Below are 18,482 nucleotides of genomic sequence, written 5' to 3'. Positions count from 1 at the left end.
ATTTGCGCTGTTTTAATATCCTAGCCTGTGAAAATTGCAGCAACATGTGAGCTACTCCTTTAGCAGCTTTTCTTCAGATGTTCAGGTCACAGCATTTGGGGCATTAAAGGTGTGTATTTGGTAGACAAGAGTTCCCTGAGCCTTCTGTAACTCTTCCCACTACTAAAGCTGCACAATAAAAAAAAGCTCTTGGTACCCTGCAGCACGTGGCAGAAAGTGGAGTAGGTGGAGGCTGCAGAGGAGGTTGAGGAGCAGCAGTGGAGATGTAGACTTGACAGGGACTCTGCATTAGAAGAGAAAACTAACTTTTGAGGAACGGTTTGCTTTGGGGTCCTCTCCAGCTCCCAACCTTGAAAAACACAAGGTAAGGAGCACTAGCCCTCTCCCCTAAATTCCACATCCTCCCCCACATCCTGCGTCACCACCTCCATTGGCTCGAGGCTGATCTTTTCTCTTTTCATATAAGGCACCATTTGACATGGGTCCCGCAGATGACCTGTGGAACAACTATAACATCAATTCCCCTGTGGGATTCAGATCTGGATCATTTGTCTGTAAGGGAACCTCCCTCAGAGGATACCACTGGCTACCACGAGGAGATCCAGTGGGTGAAAACAAAGTGGACATGCACGTCCTCCATGAGGAAGAGGATTTGCGTGTGGAGACTTTGTCCAAGTCAGACAGAACTGTACAGTCCCTCCCTATTTTAAAGGTCATGCTACAATCAGCCCCCAATACTTTTAAAGAGCGTGTCAAGACCAGGGCTGTAAAACCACAAGCTGAACAAAAATATCAGCCTTCTCCCAATGACCAAGCCTATATCAGGGGTCATGTCCCACCTGACTCCCTTGTTTTTTCATACAGCACACAAGCGAGCTACCAATCAGACCACAAGCAATGCTCCCCTGGCCAATAAGGAGAGCAAATAGCCGGAGGCTGCTGGTTAAAAACGTTTCAGTAGGAGCCACTGGAGTATAGCCAACTCCATCTGTCTTTTTTTCCTGCTATGACAGGGCTCAGTGTGATGAGATGCAAGAGATAGCCAAGAATCTCCCAGACAAGTTCAGAAGAGGATGGAGATGATATTTGCAGGTGGGAAACTATCTCCAATGCCACCATCCTCTGTACCCCTGATGCTGTGGACACTGCATCCCTGGGGGGTCAACACAAGCATCCTCATCAGATGAAATGCCTGGTTCTATATCTCCGGTTTCAAGCGGAGGGCCAGCAACATCTGCTCAGCCTGCCCTTTGATGGAGAACATCTATTTGGCCTGCAAGTTGATCCGATGTTAGAATTTCTTTTTAAAGACAGCAACGCCACAAAAGTCATGGTGCCCTTCAGACCCCATATAGCAGGGGCTCCTTTCGGAGACATCAGTACGGGACTGGCTCTAAAGCTGCTTTGGCAGACCTCCTCCCTCATTCAAGGTTCGGCAGCATCCATACCACAGACGGCACAAGGGTACCCAAGGGTAGCCTGTGGATGCAACAACAACATGGGGAACAGTAAAGGAGGTTCTTGCTTTTGTTTAATCTATACCTTTCCCCCTTGGAGTATCTCATTGAATCCTTGGGTGTCAAGGTAGTGTCGTACACTGACGACACCCAATTGCATTTTACCTTCCAAGACAACACAGGGGCAGCTTGTTACAAGTTTAAAGACTGTCCCAGAGGATTTGCGAATTGTATGGAAGCAAACTGCCTGAAACTAAATTCCCCCAAAAATAAAATGTTGGTTTTTAATCAAAGTGGTACTCCACCATCCTCCCTCTGTTGGCCTACAGAACTAAACACTCTTCCTAATCCAACCTCTTCGGCTAGAAATCTTGGCATCATTTTTAATTCCATTCTTTCGTTTGCCCCTCAAATAATCACATTTTGTTGGCCCTCTTCGTGAAGTTGAAAATCTTTAAACATGTTCTTCATCTGGTTCCTGAGGAGACAAGAAGATCTGTAGTTTATGCTCTAGTCACCTTCCACCTAGACTACTCGAACAGCCTCTACCTTGGTCTCCCTATGTAGCTGATACGCAGACTTCGGTTAATCCAGAACACAGCAGCTAGACTTATTAGGAGAGTTCCATGCGCCATCACATCTCTCCACATCTGAGACATCTACACTGGCTCCCAGTTGAACAGTGCATTAAATGTAAAGCTCTGATCCTTGGTTTCAGAGCATACCACTGTGAAGCTCCATGTTAATTGTCGTACAGACTATCCCCATGAACCCAAGAGAGGGTACTCTGATCCAACAATAGTTGCCTCCTGCGGGTCCCAAAATTCTTGAAATCTCGCCGTGGAGGCAGCTCCTTTACTGTTCTCACAGCTAAATTATGGAACGACCTTCCACCTAATCTGCGTTGGGCAGTGTCTCTGACAAATTTTAAAAAGCAGCTCAATGGGGTGGGGCTAACATGACAGATGAGTGAGATGTGTTTTTGTGTCTCTCTGTCCCCGATATCTGCCCGGACCGCCATTGCCGCAGATAGTTGGATTGGAGGTGTTTGCCCCTGCGGAGCAGAGGAGCGAGAGCCTGCTGGACTTTTTGTGGTCTCCCAACAGCGCAACGGCTTGGGAGTCCCAGCGCTGCTGGCCGGGTGCCTGGGCCTGAGGCTCACACTGCGGCGGTGAGCCCTTGCGTGCGGAGGGGGGCCGGAGAGCTGATGCCACCCAGGGGTTGGAGCTGCTGCTGTTGCCTGCGACCCCAAGGAGACTCTGGGGCGAGGAGATCCGGCTGCGACCTTCAGGTGGTGAGTGTCGCTGCACCCTTCTGGGCCTTCGGCAGCCTCAGGCTGATCTGCAGCCTGCGGTGCATCAGTGCCCCAGAGTGCAGTGGTGGACTCGGAAGGAGGCGCTGTTGTGAGCAGAGACCACAGGGGAGATTTGCATAGGGGCCAGAGTGAGGCCCTCCACCGGCGTTGTGGATGAAAGGCTAATCCTGGCCTCGGGAGCTCCAGGCCTTGACTTGCTGCTGAATGTTACACCGGTATCCTGGCAGCACCTGCACTGTGAGAAGTGTTGTGAGAGTGGCCTGGCGGTGGCATTTTGCGAATTAACCTCGCTCTGCGGGTGCCGTAGATTGCAGGGCCCACCGCCTGGACGGCTGGTCCATCTGTGTGAGAAGACCAGTTAACACGACCTCCAAATTCCTATTTGGATTGCCTGTTGCTTTCTCCTGACCTGTTGGAGGCCCACCACACCTCTGACTTGTGCAACCCTGCGCCCCTTCTGGGTGATGCGGCCCTCCTGAATTTCTTGGTACAATACGCTTTATAGGAGGACTGTGATTAGCTGGAGCTGCCGCTCTGGGGAGAGGTGATATTCTAGGAAGCGAGGTGCCAGAGTTAATAAAACAGTACCTCCAGCGACCTTTGGGGGCCTGGATTGACCAATGACTCTCTGCTTCTGCCACCTGAGAATTAGTCTGATGGGGCTTTGACCTGGCCCTGAAATCCATGTTAGGGTTCCTGAACTCGAACTGTGGGGTATGCGCTGCTGCGGTACTGAGGCGTGGGCCCTGGCCTGGAGTGTCCTGAAGAGGGAATAGGCACCGGAACACAATACACAGTCCGGCATAGTGTAAGATGGATGTGTGAGTTTTGCAATTTCTCTAATTGAACCTTGCACTTTGCCTCTGTCTTCATCATCTAGTGAGCTGCTACTCGGGGGTAGCTAAAGCTGTAAAAAAACAATATGTAGGCCAAACAGTGAACGGCCTCCATACACGATTCATGAACCACAAATCAGCAATAATAAATAAGCAGCTTGACCAGCCCTTAGCCAATTGTTTTAACCTTGTGGATCATTTATTATCAGATTTGAAGATTTTCCCTGTGGAACATCTTGAAGGAAGAACTGCTGGACTCCAGAGAAACCTTTCTGGTTGTACCGGTTAAAATCACTGCATCCAGATGTACTGAACATCACTGACAGTACCACCTGATAACTGCATATGTCAAGAGATCTCAGGACTGCATTAATTCCACATTCCAAATTTAATCTTTACTCATGATGCTTTTTGAAAATCCAGCAGATTGAGTGAGTGAGTGAGTGAGTGTGTGTGTGTGCGTGTGCGTGCGTGTGTGTGTGTGTGCATGTGTGTGCGTGTGTGTGTGCATGTGTGTACACACTATCACTTCTCTGTGTGTTTTGAATAACTACCTCAAGATTCATCACTATGTTCTCTTCTGTGAAAGATGAGTTCTGGATTTTATTCGACTTCTGTAGAAGTGCAAAATAACCTACACTATTAACATCTTTTGTATCCCTATTCTTAATCGTTTACATATACATACCTTGTACATGGCATAGTTATGAAATATAGTCCAATTTAAGAATCATTCCTTTTTGTCATAAGGTGATTCTTAATATAATGTAACAACACTGGGTTTAAGGAGGTCAGATAAATGTTCAAGAAAATAGTTGAAAGTTGGCTTTGATCAACACTGCAATTTTCAAAATGCTACTCATTCGCATGGCCTCATGGCAAGGCAGGGTCACCACTGTGTGAGGACCGCAAGATTTTTTTTCGCTAGAAGGAATTTAGTATGAGCGGATTTGGAGTATCACATCCCCATGTTCCAGCTACTCTTAAGCTGTTGACAGTATAATCTGAAAGAAACAGGTTAGTGTTAGATTCTTTACCTTAGAATATCCCCAGGCGTCAGACTGGATCCATAAAGTTTTCGTCAGCAGTACCCTTGCGTGTCGGTAGGCGTAGTTTGCGGCTCCGTGTCCGTCGTCGGCGTCGTGATCACCGAGATGACGTCGTCTGAGTACTTAGACACCACCCTCACGCGCTGTCGTCAGTTCTTCTTTTTTTTTCCGCGCCAGCTACCGCAGATCCGGGAAGAGCAGTAATCGTAGTCATTTTTTGACTAACTTTTTTATCTGTTTTGGATCTCTTTTTTCGAGTCGACTTCGACTCTTGGTGCCGTAGGGATGCCAGGTTCAAGCCGTGCGACGCCTGTCACCGCCTGATGTCGGTGACCGACCCCCACCATCAGTGTCTCTACTGCCTTGGGCCGACCACGACGACAAGCCGTGCCCCGACTGCCTGGCCTTGACCGCGAAAGCTAGGCGGAAGCGGTCCCGTAAGCTACTCGAGATCCGACAGTTGGCCCCACGCCGCTCAAGGTCCTGGTCGAGGAGGAAGTCGAGGGACCGATCGCGGAGCCGTAGTCGTCGTCGTCGTCGCTTGTTGAGTCATCACCACCACTTGTCGGGCTCTAAGTCCTCCAGTAAATTGAGGCATTCGAAAAAGAAGTCGAAGAGGCGACATCGCTCTTCTGACTCCACTCGGCGCTAGCGCGACGCGGCTGGGGGTTCGATCAACACTGCCCGCGCGGCTCCACCTGAGCCGCAGGCGCTGCTCCCAGGCCCATACTCTCCGGTCCCGGCCTGCGAGCGACGCCGGAGGAGATTCGTGATTTCCTCGTTGCCATGAGGACTCACTTCCCTCCGTCGAGGCCTGTCGGCGCGCCTTCGGGCCCCGCAGACCCAACTAGGGGCCCTGGCGGGCCGGTGGCTTCGGCCCCGACATGTGCTTCGGCCCCGGCGCTGTCGTCGACTTCGGCCCCGACGCCGCAGGTCTCCGTGGGATCCACGCCTGGATCCCGGTCGACGCCAGTTGACCTCAAGACTCCTCCGCTGGCGCTGACCTCGATGGTATCGCTCCCGGCGCCGTCCTCGGACAATGTCGGCCCCAGTTTCAGTCCGGGTCCGACATCGGAACGGTGCCGCTCGGCACCGTCTCCATCTCCGGCGTCGATGGGTGAGGCCTTCACCTACGACCCGGCTCCGTCATTTCAGCCTGTTTACCAGGACACGGATGAGGGGGAGGACTGGGAGGGGTCTGAGGACCCTCTGGCACAGCAATGCCATTTGAGTCAGGACTGGGCAGATGAGCTAGGGGAGGACAGTGATTTGGATACTTCGCTTGACACTGGATTCATCTCTCCTCCCTCCGTGGCTATGGAGGAGGGTGCTACTTATGGTGTGGTGTTGCTCAGGGCTGCCAAGGCCTTGGCTTTTGAGCTCCCTGCTGCGGCCGTGAGAACTAATCTCCTCACTGAGGTGCTTTAGCCGCCAGTAAGCTCCTCGGAGCCTCTACTGCCGTTCAATGAGGCCCTCACAGACGTTCTGCTGGGCACCTGGTCCAAGCCCTCCACATTGCCCCCTGTGGATCGGAACATGGCCCAACGCCACCGCTCGGCTACGGGCGACCCTAGCTTTCTGTCCGTACACCCCACCTCCGAGAGCCTGGTGATCCAGGCCTCTACGTCCCAGACCGCATTCCTGACCGCCCCCCCGGATCGGGAATCCAAATGGTTTGATCAGTTTGGAAAGAAACTGTTCTCCTCATTAAGTTTGGGGGTGCGGTCTATCAACACCGCTTGACTTTTGGGCCGTTATACCCACTCTTTGTGGGACACGGTTGGGACATGCTGCCCCAGTGTCCGGAGGAGGCCCGGGCACGGCTCGCCCAAGCCCTTGCAGAGGGGCGGGATGCGGCACGTTACTCTATCAGTTATGTACTGGATACCATGGACTCGCTGGGAAGGGCGATTTCCACGACGGTGGCGGTTCGACGCCATACCTGGCTGAGATCCGCCAATTTCTCGGGGGATGTCCAGGCCACGCTCATGGACATGACCTTCGATGGCCGTCACCTCTTTGGCGACAAAGCAGATAGTGAGCTTGAGCTTTTCAAGGACTCCAGGGCTACGGCCAAATCCTTGTGCCTGTCGGGCCAGCGCCAGCAGACTTCTGCTTTTCGCCCCTTTCGTGGCCAAGGAAGGGGCGCACCCACACGTCCTGCCAGCCACAGGCCGCAGAACCAGGCTCAACGCGGCCGCGGGCGTGGTAACTGCCGTGGTGGGGACGGGGGACAAATGCAAGGTCAGTCCACATCCACTTCCGCAGCATTTGCCTCAAAGCCTTCCTAGTCCGACCTTTCAGGCCTATTCGATGCCAGTGGGGGGCAGGGTCCGCCATCACCTCCTCCACTGGCGTACCATTACGTCGGACAGGTGGGTGCTGCAAATCGTCCGAAGGAGCTACTCCCTCCCCTTCGAGGCGAGCCCTCAAGCCATGCCATCGCAGTACCACCGTATGTCGGGGGATCACTTGCATCTTCTGCAGGAGGAAGTTATGGCCCTCCTGACCAAGGGGGCCGTCGAGCGCGTTCCTGGGCCCGAAGTAGGACGTGGTTGCTATTCCCACTACTTTCTGGTACCCAAGAAGGGCAAAGGTGGCCTACGCCCTATCTTGGACTTCCGGAGCGTCAACGGCTTCCTCCGGAAGGAGAAGTTCAAGATGCTGACTTTGGCTCAGGTCCTAGCTGCCCTAGACCCTGGAGACTGGATGGTGGCTTTGGACTTGCAGGACGCATATTTCCACATCCCCTTCCTGCCGGCCCACCGGCGCTACCTGCGGTTCACGGTAGGCCACGAGCACTTTGTTTTCCGTGCTCCTCTTCGTCCTCACCAGTGCCCCTCTGGTGTTCACGAAAGTGATGGCGGTGGTCACAGCTCATCTGCGCAGATCAGGGGTTTCAGTCTTCCCCTATCTCGACGACTGGTTGTTGAAGGCGGGCTCGCCCCAAACAGTTGTCTCCCACCTCTGGACTACGGCCGACCTCCTGCACCTGCTGGGGTTCTCCATCAACGTGCCGATGTCACACCTGTGCCCCTCTCAGAAACTCCTTTTCATCGGAGCACTTCTGGACTCGGCGCAGTTTCTGGTTTATCCTCCCGAACAGCGGGTTTGTGATATTCAGGCTCTGATTCCGATCTTTCAGCCTTTATCCCGAGTTTCGGTCAGGTTGACACTGTGGCTCCTGGGGCTGATGGCCTCCGGCATCCTACTGGTGCATCACACCAGGTGGCGGATGCGGGCTCTGCAGTGGGACCTGAAGTTTTAGTGGGCACAGCATCAGGGCAACCTGTCCGACCACATCCTGATCTTGGAGGGCACTGGGAGTGGGTTGCAGTGGTGGCTCACGAACCGCAATTGGGTCAGCGGCAGATCCCTCTCCCTACCCCAACCGGAGCACGTAGTAGTAACGGATGTGTCGCTCCTGGGATGGGGGGGCCACATGGGAGAGGCGGAGATCAGAGGCCTCTGGTCTCCGGCGGAGTCCTGGCTCCATATCAACCTTCTGGAGCTGCAGGCGATCCGACTTGCACTGAAGGCATTCCTTCGCTCTGTCCGGGAAAGTGTAGTGCAGTTGTTCACGGACAACATCACCGGCATGTGGTACTGCAACAAACAAGGCAGGGTGGGGTCGTGGACCCTTTGTCAGGAGGCTCTGCGCCTCTGGACATGGTTGGAACACCAGGGTGTCAATCTGGTGGTTCAACACCTGGCAGGTTCTCTGAACGCCAGGGCGGATGAACTCAGCCGCCGATGCATGATGGATCACGAGTGGCGTCTGAACTCGGGCGTGGCGCAAGGTCTCTTTCAGCAGTGGGGAGAGCCTTGGTTAGATCTATTCACCACCGAAAAGAACGCACAATGTCATCAGTTCTGCACGTTGGAATTTCCAAGGCGGCACTAGCTCGGAGACGCTTTTCGGCACGAGTGGATCTGCGGTCTGTTGTACGCCTTTCCGCCTATACCAGTTCTGCCCAGAGTGCTGAAGACGATCAGGCGCGAGCGGGCCCAAGTCATCCTTGTGGCTCCGGACTGGGCACGAAGATACTGGTATCCCGAGCTACTCAGCATGTCAGTCGATTCCCAGATTCGTCTGCCTCTTCAGGAAGACCTTCCGTCGCAGCAGCAGGGGACGGTCCTCCACCCGAACTTGTCCAGTCTCCACCTACATGCGTGGAGATTGAGCGGCGACAGTTGAGGCCATTTGACTTGCCTCCTGAAGTCTGTGATGTGATTCTGCCAGCTAGGCGTCCCTCCACAAAATCGGTATACACCTGCAGGTGGAATACATTTGTAGCATGGTGCACAGCAAAGGCTGTAGATCCACTTTCTGCCCCCCTTTCAGAGGTTCTCCTCTTCCTTCTTTCTCTTGCCCAGCAGGGCTCTGCTCTGGGCACTATCAAGGGCTATCTCTCGGCCATTTCCGCCTTCTTGAGGCTTCCTGAACATCCTTCTCTTTTCAAGTCCCCTCTTGTAAATAGATTCTTGAAAGGCATCACCCACACATTCCCTCCTGTTCCCTTCGTGATGCCTCAGTGGGACTTGAACCATGCACTACTTATCTGATGTGCTCTCCCTTTGAGCCCCTGCACAACTGTCCTCTTCGTCTTCTGACTCTTAAAACCGCATTTCTGGCGGCCATCACCTCTGCCAGGAGAGTGAGTGAGCTCCAGGCTCTATCTTCTCAACCTCCTTTCCTCTCTGTCTATCCGGACAAAGTTGTTTTGAGAACGCGTCCCTCTTTCCTGCCCAAAGTAGTCACAGCCTTAACACATCGGGCAGTCCATCACCTTACCCACCTTCTTCCCGCCTCCGCATCTCTCGAAAGAGGAAGAGAGGCTCCACCGTCAGGACCCAAAACGTGCGCTCTCATTTTATCTAGACCGCACACTCCAGTTCCGGGTGGATGACCATTTCTTTGTTGGTTAAGTGAGCGCTAAGAAGGGACGGGCGGTGCACAAGCGGACCATCTCTCGGTGGGTCGTTTTGTGCATCAAGGTCTGTTATTCCTTGGCGAAGAACGAGCCTCCTGTTGGGCTACGGGCCCATTCCCCTAGGGCCACGGCGGCTGCTACTGCCCTGGGTCGGGGAGTCCCCTTACAGGACATCTGTCAGGCATCTACATGGGCCTCGCTGCACATGTTTGCTAAGCACTACTGCCTGGATAGCCAAGTCCGAAGAGATGGCTTTTTCGTCCGTTCCATTCTCCTGGACTTTCTAGTGTGACCTTGGTTCGCAGACCCACCACCGGAGTTGGTATTGCTGGGGTATCTATTCTAAGGTAAGGAATCTAATACTAACCTGTTTCTTTCAGATGCACAAGTTACTTACCTTCGGAAACAGTATATCTGTAAGAAACAGTAGTTAGTTTTAGATTCCTTACCACCCCATCCATCCTCCCCGTTCTGCGAACCGATATCTAGGGTTAAGGTATCTCCCTTTGAGGGCCCTAGTTTCATGGCACCAGTGTCGGTTTCTTGCATGGCTCTGCGTTCCTGGCGCGGAAAGCTATGTACAGAACTGACGTCAGCGTGTGAGGGCGGCGTCTAAGTACTCTGACGACGTCATCCCGGCGACGCCGACGACGTACACGGATCCGCAAGCGACGCCTACTAATGCGCAAGGGTACTAGTGCCGAAAACTTTCCTGATCCAGTCTGACGCCTGGGGATATTCTAAGGTAAGGAATCTAACACTAACTGCTGTTTCTTACAGATACATCGTTACCGAAGGTAAGTAACTTGTGCTCCAGCCCCTCTTCCTCGTAGCCCATCCAGTAGGCCACAGTATCTGCATTGGGGCTCCTGGTTTGTTAAAATGTCCTCCTTAAAATTGCTGCAGCAAATGTGGGGCTTGAGGTTTGGATGTAAGTCCCCAAGATTGTTCCTCAGGACCAAACTCATTCTAAACTACAAATACTGTAACCACCTTCCTACAATTGTTGCATACAATATGTAAGCATGTTCTCCAGCACCGTTTACTGACCTTAATCCATCATTATACCTCCTGATATTAAGGAATCGGATTGACACAGGTTTTGCAGTCCTCTGTTGCAGTGCTTAGCTTGTTAAAGATTGAGTGCCAGTAACCAAAGATCTGCTCAGAAGTCAGTGACCAGCACTATTAAATGTTTGTGTAGTTGTGGAAAAGTAAATTTTGCCATGTTCTGTGTCCCTACGCCTCATCCGTCATATGTTATGTGTGCATGACCAATATGCATATGTTATTCCCCATGTCCGATTAATGACGCAATTCCAGTTGTGTCCACCTTTAGTATGCTAGTTTCCAGTCCTCGTGAATACTACGAATATCAGGCCTATGTAAAGCTACGTTGCCACGTTTCTCAGTGTGCACGTTATTCCATTGTAAAGTCCCCGTTTCCAGGCCTCAAAAGGGCCCGGACATCAGATTCAGCTCCTGTCTCCTGAAAGCCTCGCTGAGGAGCGATACAGCCCCCACCTGTATCCTCGACCCTTCACTTACTTCCTGCCTCGCAGTGCCCGGTGCAGCCCGGCTCTGCCTCTGAGTCTGCCAAAAGTATGTTATGATTCCAGCTATCAGTTCAGTCCTCCTTCTCTGCATTCCTAAGCTACTGAACTGCATCAATAGTTTCCGTCATTGTCTAGCCTATTCGGCTCCACGTTAGAGAAATACTGTATTAATGGTCATTTAATATTCGTCATCACGCACTACATGTAGAATAATGCATGGTCCAGTCTTAGAGTCAAGTTAGCTTTTCCCCTCATGACTTCTAGTTTATATCAACATGTTCCCTAAACATCAGATACCAGATAGGGTTTAGGTACATGTCGCTCCGACCCTCCAGACTCTAGTCTCTGCTCCTAGCACAGAGTTCATAGCCCCCAGCTTCTCCTAGTAATACGTCATTGCCAGTTTGCGCGCACCATCAGGTTAGAGGTCCCGGCTCCTTAGGTAGCCCCCTCCAATGTTTCTGCCCCATTCATGACATATTCTGTTACGTTTGCACCACATGTCTATGTATACGCCCAGTTACACCTACTTTTACTGTTATCTCTCGCGACTGCTACGCGTCACGCCTTCTGCTCCACCCACTGTTACGCCTACTGCAATGTAATGCTATGTGTTTGCGCTATGTATATAAGTCAATGTATTGTTATTAAAAGTTAGCGCGCTCATCCCAGATCAAGTCCCAGCAGCTGCTGGGTCATTCTATGCAGGTTGTCCTGATCCTGTCCTTATGCTGTAATAAACCTGCAGAAACTCCTACTACCTCGAATCTTGACTCTTATTTTATTGAGCTATCTGTTATTCATTCATTCATTCAAAAATAGATCCGGTATTATTTATTTATATACCACATAATGGCGCCCGAATAGGGACTTGCCCTTTCCCCACGCGTCGGTGAAGCCACGCCGACCCCCTGACCCTCTGCAGCCGTGACGGAACCATACCGGCCACGTGCAGATATTTCTGCTTCAAGTATCCCTCAGGCCCACGGAGGAGACGGAGGAGGCGGTCCAGCATCCAAACGAGACGGTGGAGGAACGCGGCGAGTCCCGACCAGAGCCCAAGCCGAGAGTCCAAGGTCCGAGGTATCCGGAGGCCCACCCGTAACTGAAGTCCGAAGTTCGTCGTCCGTCGTCGTAGCAGTCCAGTCCAGTCCGAGGCCTTCCGTTCTTGCTGCCCGGTGAGTACCGTTGCTGGGGTAGTATCTAGACAGGGTCACTTTAATTGACTCTGGTCTGTGGGTTGGTGGTACACAGTCCCACAAACGAAGTGTCCACTTCGGTGGATGCGGGTTCTGACGTGTCTCTTTATGAGACCGGTAAATGTCGTACTGTTACAGCAGTGCATCCAGTAATTCTAGTCTGTTCCGTTCTCGAGAAATTCTGTTCTGTTTCTGTTTTCAGTATTCCAGGTAATATTCTGTTCGAACTGTTATTTATAATGTTTTTCATGTATTTTAATGTTGTGGTATGAGTGCGACGTGAATTCGTGTTTTCATTGTGTATTGTATTGTGTCCAGATTACAGTTCAGTCATGCCGCTCTTTTCCAAGTTACGTCAGATAAAAACTAGAAAGGGTCTGTTAGAGGAAGCGGTTCCTGTCCCGCCTAGGGACAGTCCAGGTCACTTTATGTATCAGAAACATGGCATAAGCGCCATATTATATCTAGATCTATGGGTAGAGTATACCAAACAGTTAGAAGAAAAGTATAGATGGCCCGTATCGGGTACATGGGATGCCGAATGTATCATGCGAGTAGAAGAAGCATTATGGAAAAAGAAAGCCAGACAGTCACAGAAAGATGCCATCGAGTTATGGCGTAAAGAAGCGCATAGAAGAACGGAAAAGGAAGTCAGAAAGTCAGAGTTAAGTAGAGAATCCCAAGAACGAGCCCAAGAAAGAGAATTAATCGAGATAGGTGAACAAGTCAAAGCCGAACAGTCAGACAGACAGAGGCATGCCCTCATTAAGGGTATGTATCCTCTCCTTGCCGAAGGTGTGCCAAAAGCGACCCCAGAGGCATCTAGTAATTTCCCGCCACCATTAGTTCCGACCAAGCTACGTCACAAACCGACCGCAGCTGATATTTTTATTTCGTCCTACTTGGACGACACAGTCCCAGAATATGCAAATCCTGTTCGCGCTCCGCCAGTCCCTGTAAATCAGGCACTTCCTGCTCCTTCAGACACCGGGGTGCCCTTAACAGCTCCCCCGGCCCAGTCCGCCATACAAGTCCAGCCCACGTTACAATTACCGACCCTGCCAGGACGAAGAATGTCAGTAGACGATTCTAGTCTAGGGGCCGCAGGAGGAGGTCTTCCTCAAACCCCGCCGCCACACAAGCGTTCAACATTACTCGAATTACATGCTCAAGCGTTACAGCGCACGCCTAAACATCAGTCTGTTACAGAAATCAGGCAAACCCTTACCGAATGTGTCTATGATCCAGTTCCAGGCGAATATAATATGGTTTTATATTCCTTACGTGTAAGGAGAGTGACCGAGTATCTAGTCACCTTGCCGAATATGAAAGAAGATCTAGACAGAATATATCGTTTCATCCGTACAGGGGATGATCCAGAAAGTATTGGCGAGATTATGTCTCAAAGGAAAGCCGAGATCCAGCTCATGATATTAAAGTTCCTGATAAATTGTCTAATAAGAGAACAAGATTATCCGTCTAAAGATCCCGCCGAAATGAGAATCCTGACAAGGTGGAGTGATAATATAGCCGAGGGTAAGCACAAAACCATTAGTGCCATGGAGAGTATGTACAAGAAAATCCGTAAAGAAATAATAAAGATACACGAACAGCGTAAAGCAGCACAAGTAAGCGAGAAAGAAAGTATCTCTGATCCTGAAGAGGAAGAGAACGAGAATCCCGCCAGAATAGCGTATGTAGGAAAATCCAGATTTCCAGATCGCCATTTACGTCTAGAACACAAGTCTATTTTTCATCATCAAGCACCAGAACAAGGTTCTCTAGAACAAGTATTTCAAGCTACCGATCACATTCTGAAATCACGAGTCGGTTACAGTGAATTAAGTACTATGCATGAACAAGAACTAGCCCGATCAGCAGTCCGATGGATTACTGATTCTACCACTTTTCCAGACGAAATAGTGGCACAAATGTTTCTGAAATTGCCCCCAGCCGAGCAACGACTGGTGGGTATGTATATGATCCAACACCTCATTACTCTGTATGAGGGTCAACACTCTGATCCAGGTCCGCTACATGATATCCTGAACGAGTTACTCCAGTATAAATGGAGAGGTCTAGGTACCGATTTAATTAGTGTCATTCTAGAACAGCGCCACAAATATAGAACGTTCCTGAACCCGCATTTTGTTCATGTCTCACCCCCAGAAAGTAAATCATTCTACATAGACAGACAGAATCCGTTACGAGAAGTCCACCCAGTCCAAGGGGCGGGTGGCGTAATGCAACGAGTGTTTGTATACTCTCCGATTTCAAAGATGGAACTTCTTGAAATGAAGAAATTAATTCCCTGTCATGACAAAGATCCAGCAGGGTTCCATAGAGAATTAAAAGACATGCTCCGTATGGGAGAATATACTTACCCAGATATCATTAAAATGTTAAAGGTCCTGTTACCCGCAGGGGTGTATGAAAAGTTAAAGGAAAAGGAATGGGAGGTGGGAGAGAAAAAGATCGATTGGGCAGTTCTAGAAGCTGAAGACAAGGCACGAGTACCAGGTACCGGTCTTGGAGATAGATGTAAAGAATTACCAGAATTATTGATTCAAGTTTTACCCAGATTATTGACAACGAGAAAAGAAGACTGGGATGCAATCTCAGCCTGTAAACAGAAACAAGATGAAGATATTAGTGATTTTTATTCTAGATTTGAGAAATGTTTTAGTATCAATAGTGGTCTCAAGACAAGTAGTGAGTCATACCCTCATCTTTTTGTTACTAAATTAGTCGAGAATTCAAGTCCACAAATTAAAAACCGAGTTTTGAAAGTCGAAAGCACCTGGCAAGCAAATACCCCGTCCCAGATGCTCCAGATGCTCCAGTACCACCAGAATAGAATCAGAGAAGAGCAAGAACACGAGAGAAAACGTATGAAAGACACGAAAATGAAAGTGCTAGTTGCACAAACTGTTCCTCAAGACAGTCAGAAGAGGGGTCCGAATCAAGCCAGTCAAGCCAGTCATCCTGCAGCTCCCGTTAAAGGGAACTGCAATTATTGTAAACAGCCAGGTCATTTTATAAACGAGTGTGCAGTTCTGAAACACAACATAGCTACTGGTAAGACTAAAGAAAGACCACGTCCGCCTAGACAAGAACAAGTTTCACAGATTCCTCAGCCACAGAATGCACCACAGACAGTTACAGTACCGCAGCCTATTGCTGCAACACAGCATGTCACATCACAGATGTACCAGTATGCACAGTCCGAGTATCCAGAGTACCAGCAGTATTCATGAAACAGCCTAGAGAGGGAGGTAGGCTTGCCTCTCATCGAGATTCCTGTAGATCAAGAAGGTCCCTATGTTCACAGTCAAGTATTAGGGAAAGACAGAAAGTTTTTGATCGATACAGGGGCAAGTAGGACCACAATTAGTCATGCCGAAGTTCCAGGGGCTCCGCTCTCAGGCTCAAGAAATGTTTCCCTTGGATTTTCAGGAAAGCCAATAGTTAATGAGATATCAAAGCCAGTCACTCTAGAAGTAGGTCCATTGTCCCGTACTACTGATCTGTTACTTACTAAGTCATGTCCAGAAAACCTATTAGGTATTAAGACACTGAAAGAATTAGGTGCAGTTATTTGCTGCTCCCCAGAGGGAATACGTCTGTTCCTACGTGACTTTAAGGGTCACTATGTATTACGAGATTTTGACTCAAGATTGTCTAAAGTTCCGCAGCATTTATGGGCGCAAGGTCCAACTGATGTAGGTTACATGCAAATCACACCCCATCGTGTGACTCTCAAACCAGGTGTAGTGTTACCCCGAATCAGACAGTACAGATTGCCACCCGAGGCTGTAGCAGCCTTATCCAAAATTATTGACGAGCTCATGGCTCAAGGAGTAGTTGTAGAAACTGACTCCAATGTATGCAATTCTCCGATCATTCCAGTCATGAAACGTACTGATCCAAATGCACCCCCAGTATATCGATTAGTGATTGATTTACGAGAGCTTAATAAATGTATTATTCCGCAGTACCCAGTTGTCCCAGACATCTCTTCCCTATTGACAGCCATTGATTCTGAAGCCACGTTTTTCACTGTCATAGACCTTAAGAATGCATTTTTCAGTGTTCCAATTCATCCAGACAGCCAGTTTCTTTTCGGATTTTGTTTAAATGGAAGGAGCTATATGTTCACACGCGCTCCTCAAGGTTTCACAGAAAGCCCTAGTATTTACAGTCAAGCACTCAAGAGACAACTAGACAACATTCACATGCCAACTGACACTGCCCTGCTCCAGTATGTCGATGATCTACTGATCACAGCCCGTTCTGAACGTGCCTGCGAACGAGCGTCACTTACAGTTTTGTATTTCCTTGCCGAGATGGGGCACAAGGTGTCACCTTCGAAGCTTCAATTCTGTGTCCAGCAAGTGGTTTACTTAGGACACTTGCTGTCCAAGAGGGGTAGGCAGTTGACACCCGACCGTATCCAGTTAATAGCGAGTCTTCCCCAGCCCAGAACCCAGAAGGAGGTACGTGCCTTTATCGGCCTTACTTCTTATTGTAGACAATGGATTCCTCAGTATGCATTTCTAGCCAAGCCACTGATACAGTTAACGACACAGGAGGCAGCCGTATCGACTGTCCTCCCTTGGACATCTGAACATACACTTAGTTTCAATGAGTTAAAGAAAGCCCTATGTCAAGCTCCAGTTCTAGCCACACCGAACTACAGTAAGCCTTTTACACTTTTCGTTACTGAACGCGAAGGTACAGCATTATCTGTTCTCACACAAGATCAAGCAGGACAATACAAGCCCTGTGCTTATTTTTCGAGCACATTAGATCCAGTCGCCCAGGCGTTGCCTGCGTGCCTCAAGTCAGTTGCAGCCACAGCACTAGCTATCAGACAAAGTGATTCCATAGTATTAGGACACTCCCTGACAGTGCAAGTCCCACATTCCGTGGAAGTTCTTTTAAACCGAACACAAACTCAGCACTTGACAATTGCACGTTTAACAGGTTATGAACTGACACTGTTCCAGCCACACATAGAAATTAGACGCTGCAACGTCCTGAATCCTGCTACACTGTTACCATCAGTTAATTCAAATCCAGACCCACATGATTGTGTGGAAGTAGTTAATATTACGACAAAGCCAAGACAAGACCTGACAGACATTCCGTTACCAGATCCTGACCTGACACTTTATGTGGATGGTTCATGTATGAGAACTAGTACAGGAGAACTAGTCGCCGCGTATGCAGTGACTACTGACACTGAAGTTATTGAAACACACCGTATTGATACCCTGTCCGCTCAAGCAGCAGAGCTAGTTGCTCTGACACAAGCCTGTATACATGCCAAGAACCTGAAAGTTAATGTTTACACAGATTCACGTTACGCATTTGGAGTTGTACACGACTTCGGAGTGCTCTGGCAGGAGAGAGGTTTCATGACTTCTCATGGAACCAAGATTCAGCATGGTCTCCTTATTCAAGCCCTGTTAGATGCCATACATTTACCGACATCCATTGCTATCATGAAATGCAAAGCACATACGAAAGTTACTGACATTATTTCCCAAGGTAATGATCTAGCAGATCGCACAGCCAAGCTTACAGCACAGACTCCAGACATTCCAGTTAATCAGACACATACTCCAGATCCGATTACATGCATGACAGTTAAGGACCCTACTCAAGATGTCATAGATATCCAGTTACATGCTACTCCTGAAGAAATCAAGAAATGGTCTGAACAAGGAGGGGTCCAGACAGATCAAGGATGGTTAACGAAGGGTAGAGCCACATGGTTTCTCCCCGATTCTATGGTTCAAGTCATTATCAATACCGCACATAGTCCAGCACATTTAGGAGAAAAAGCTATGTTAGACAGTATCCAGAACATTTGGTTCAACAAGCATTTACGAGCTGCAGCCAAGCAGAAAGTCCGTACCTGTATGATATGTTGTCAGTTTAATCCAGGTAAAAGTGTCCCGGTGGAACAAGGTGGTTTCCAGCCCCCTGACCACCCTTTTGAGGTCCTCCAGATGGATTATATTCAGATGGAGCGATGTCGAGGTTTCAAGTATGTCCTTGTAGTTGTATGCGCTTTGTCCAGATGGACAGAAGCATATCCAGTCCCAGATTACACAGCCGCGACCACTGC

The 18,482-nt window shown here is 49.7% G+C and overlaps 1 protein-coding gene across 2 annotated transcripts in view; it reads left to right on the top strand.

Annotated features, from left to right (window-relative positions):
* VPS13D (vacuolar protein sorting 13 homolog D) overlaps nt 1-18,482 on the top strand; it is a 2,979,414-nt gene that overhangs the window by 815,743 nt on the left and 2,145,189 nt on the right. The gene's annotated exons all lie outside the window — the stretch shown is intronic.

This window comes from Lissotriton helveticus, chromosome 5_1 (assembly GCF_964261635.1).
Source record: "Lissotriton helveticus chromosome 5_1, aLisHel1.1, whole genome shotgun sequence".
NCBI lineage: Eukaryota > Metazoa > Chordata > Amphibia > Caudata > Salamandridae > Lissotriton > Lissotriton helveticus.
This window is presented reverse-complemented; position numbering and strand designations above follow the sequence as displayed.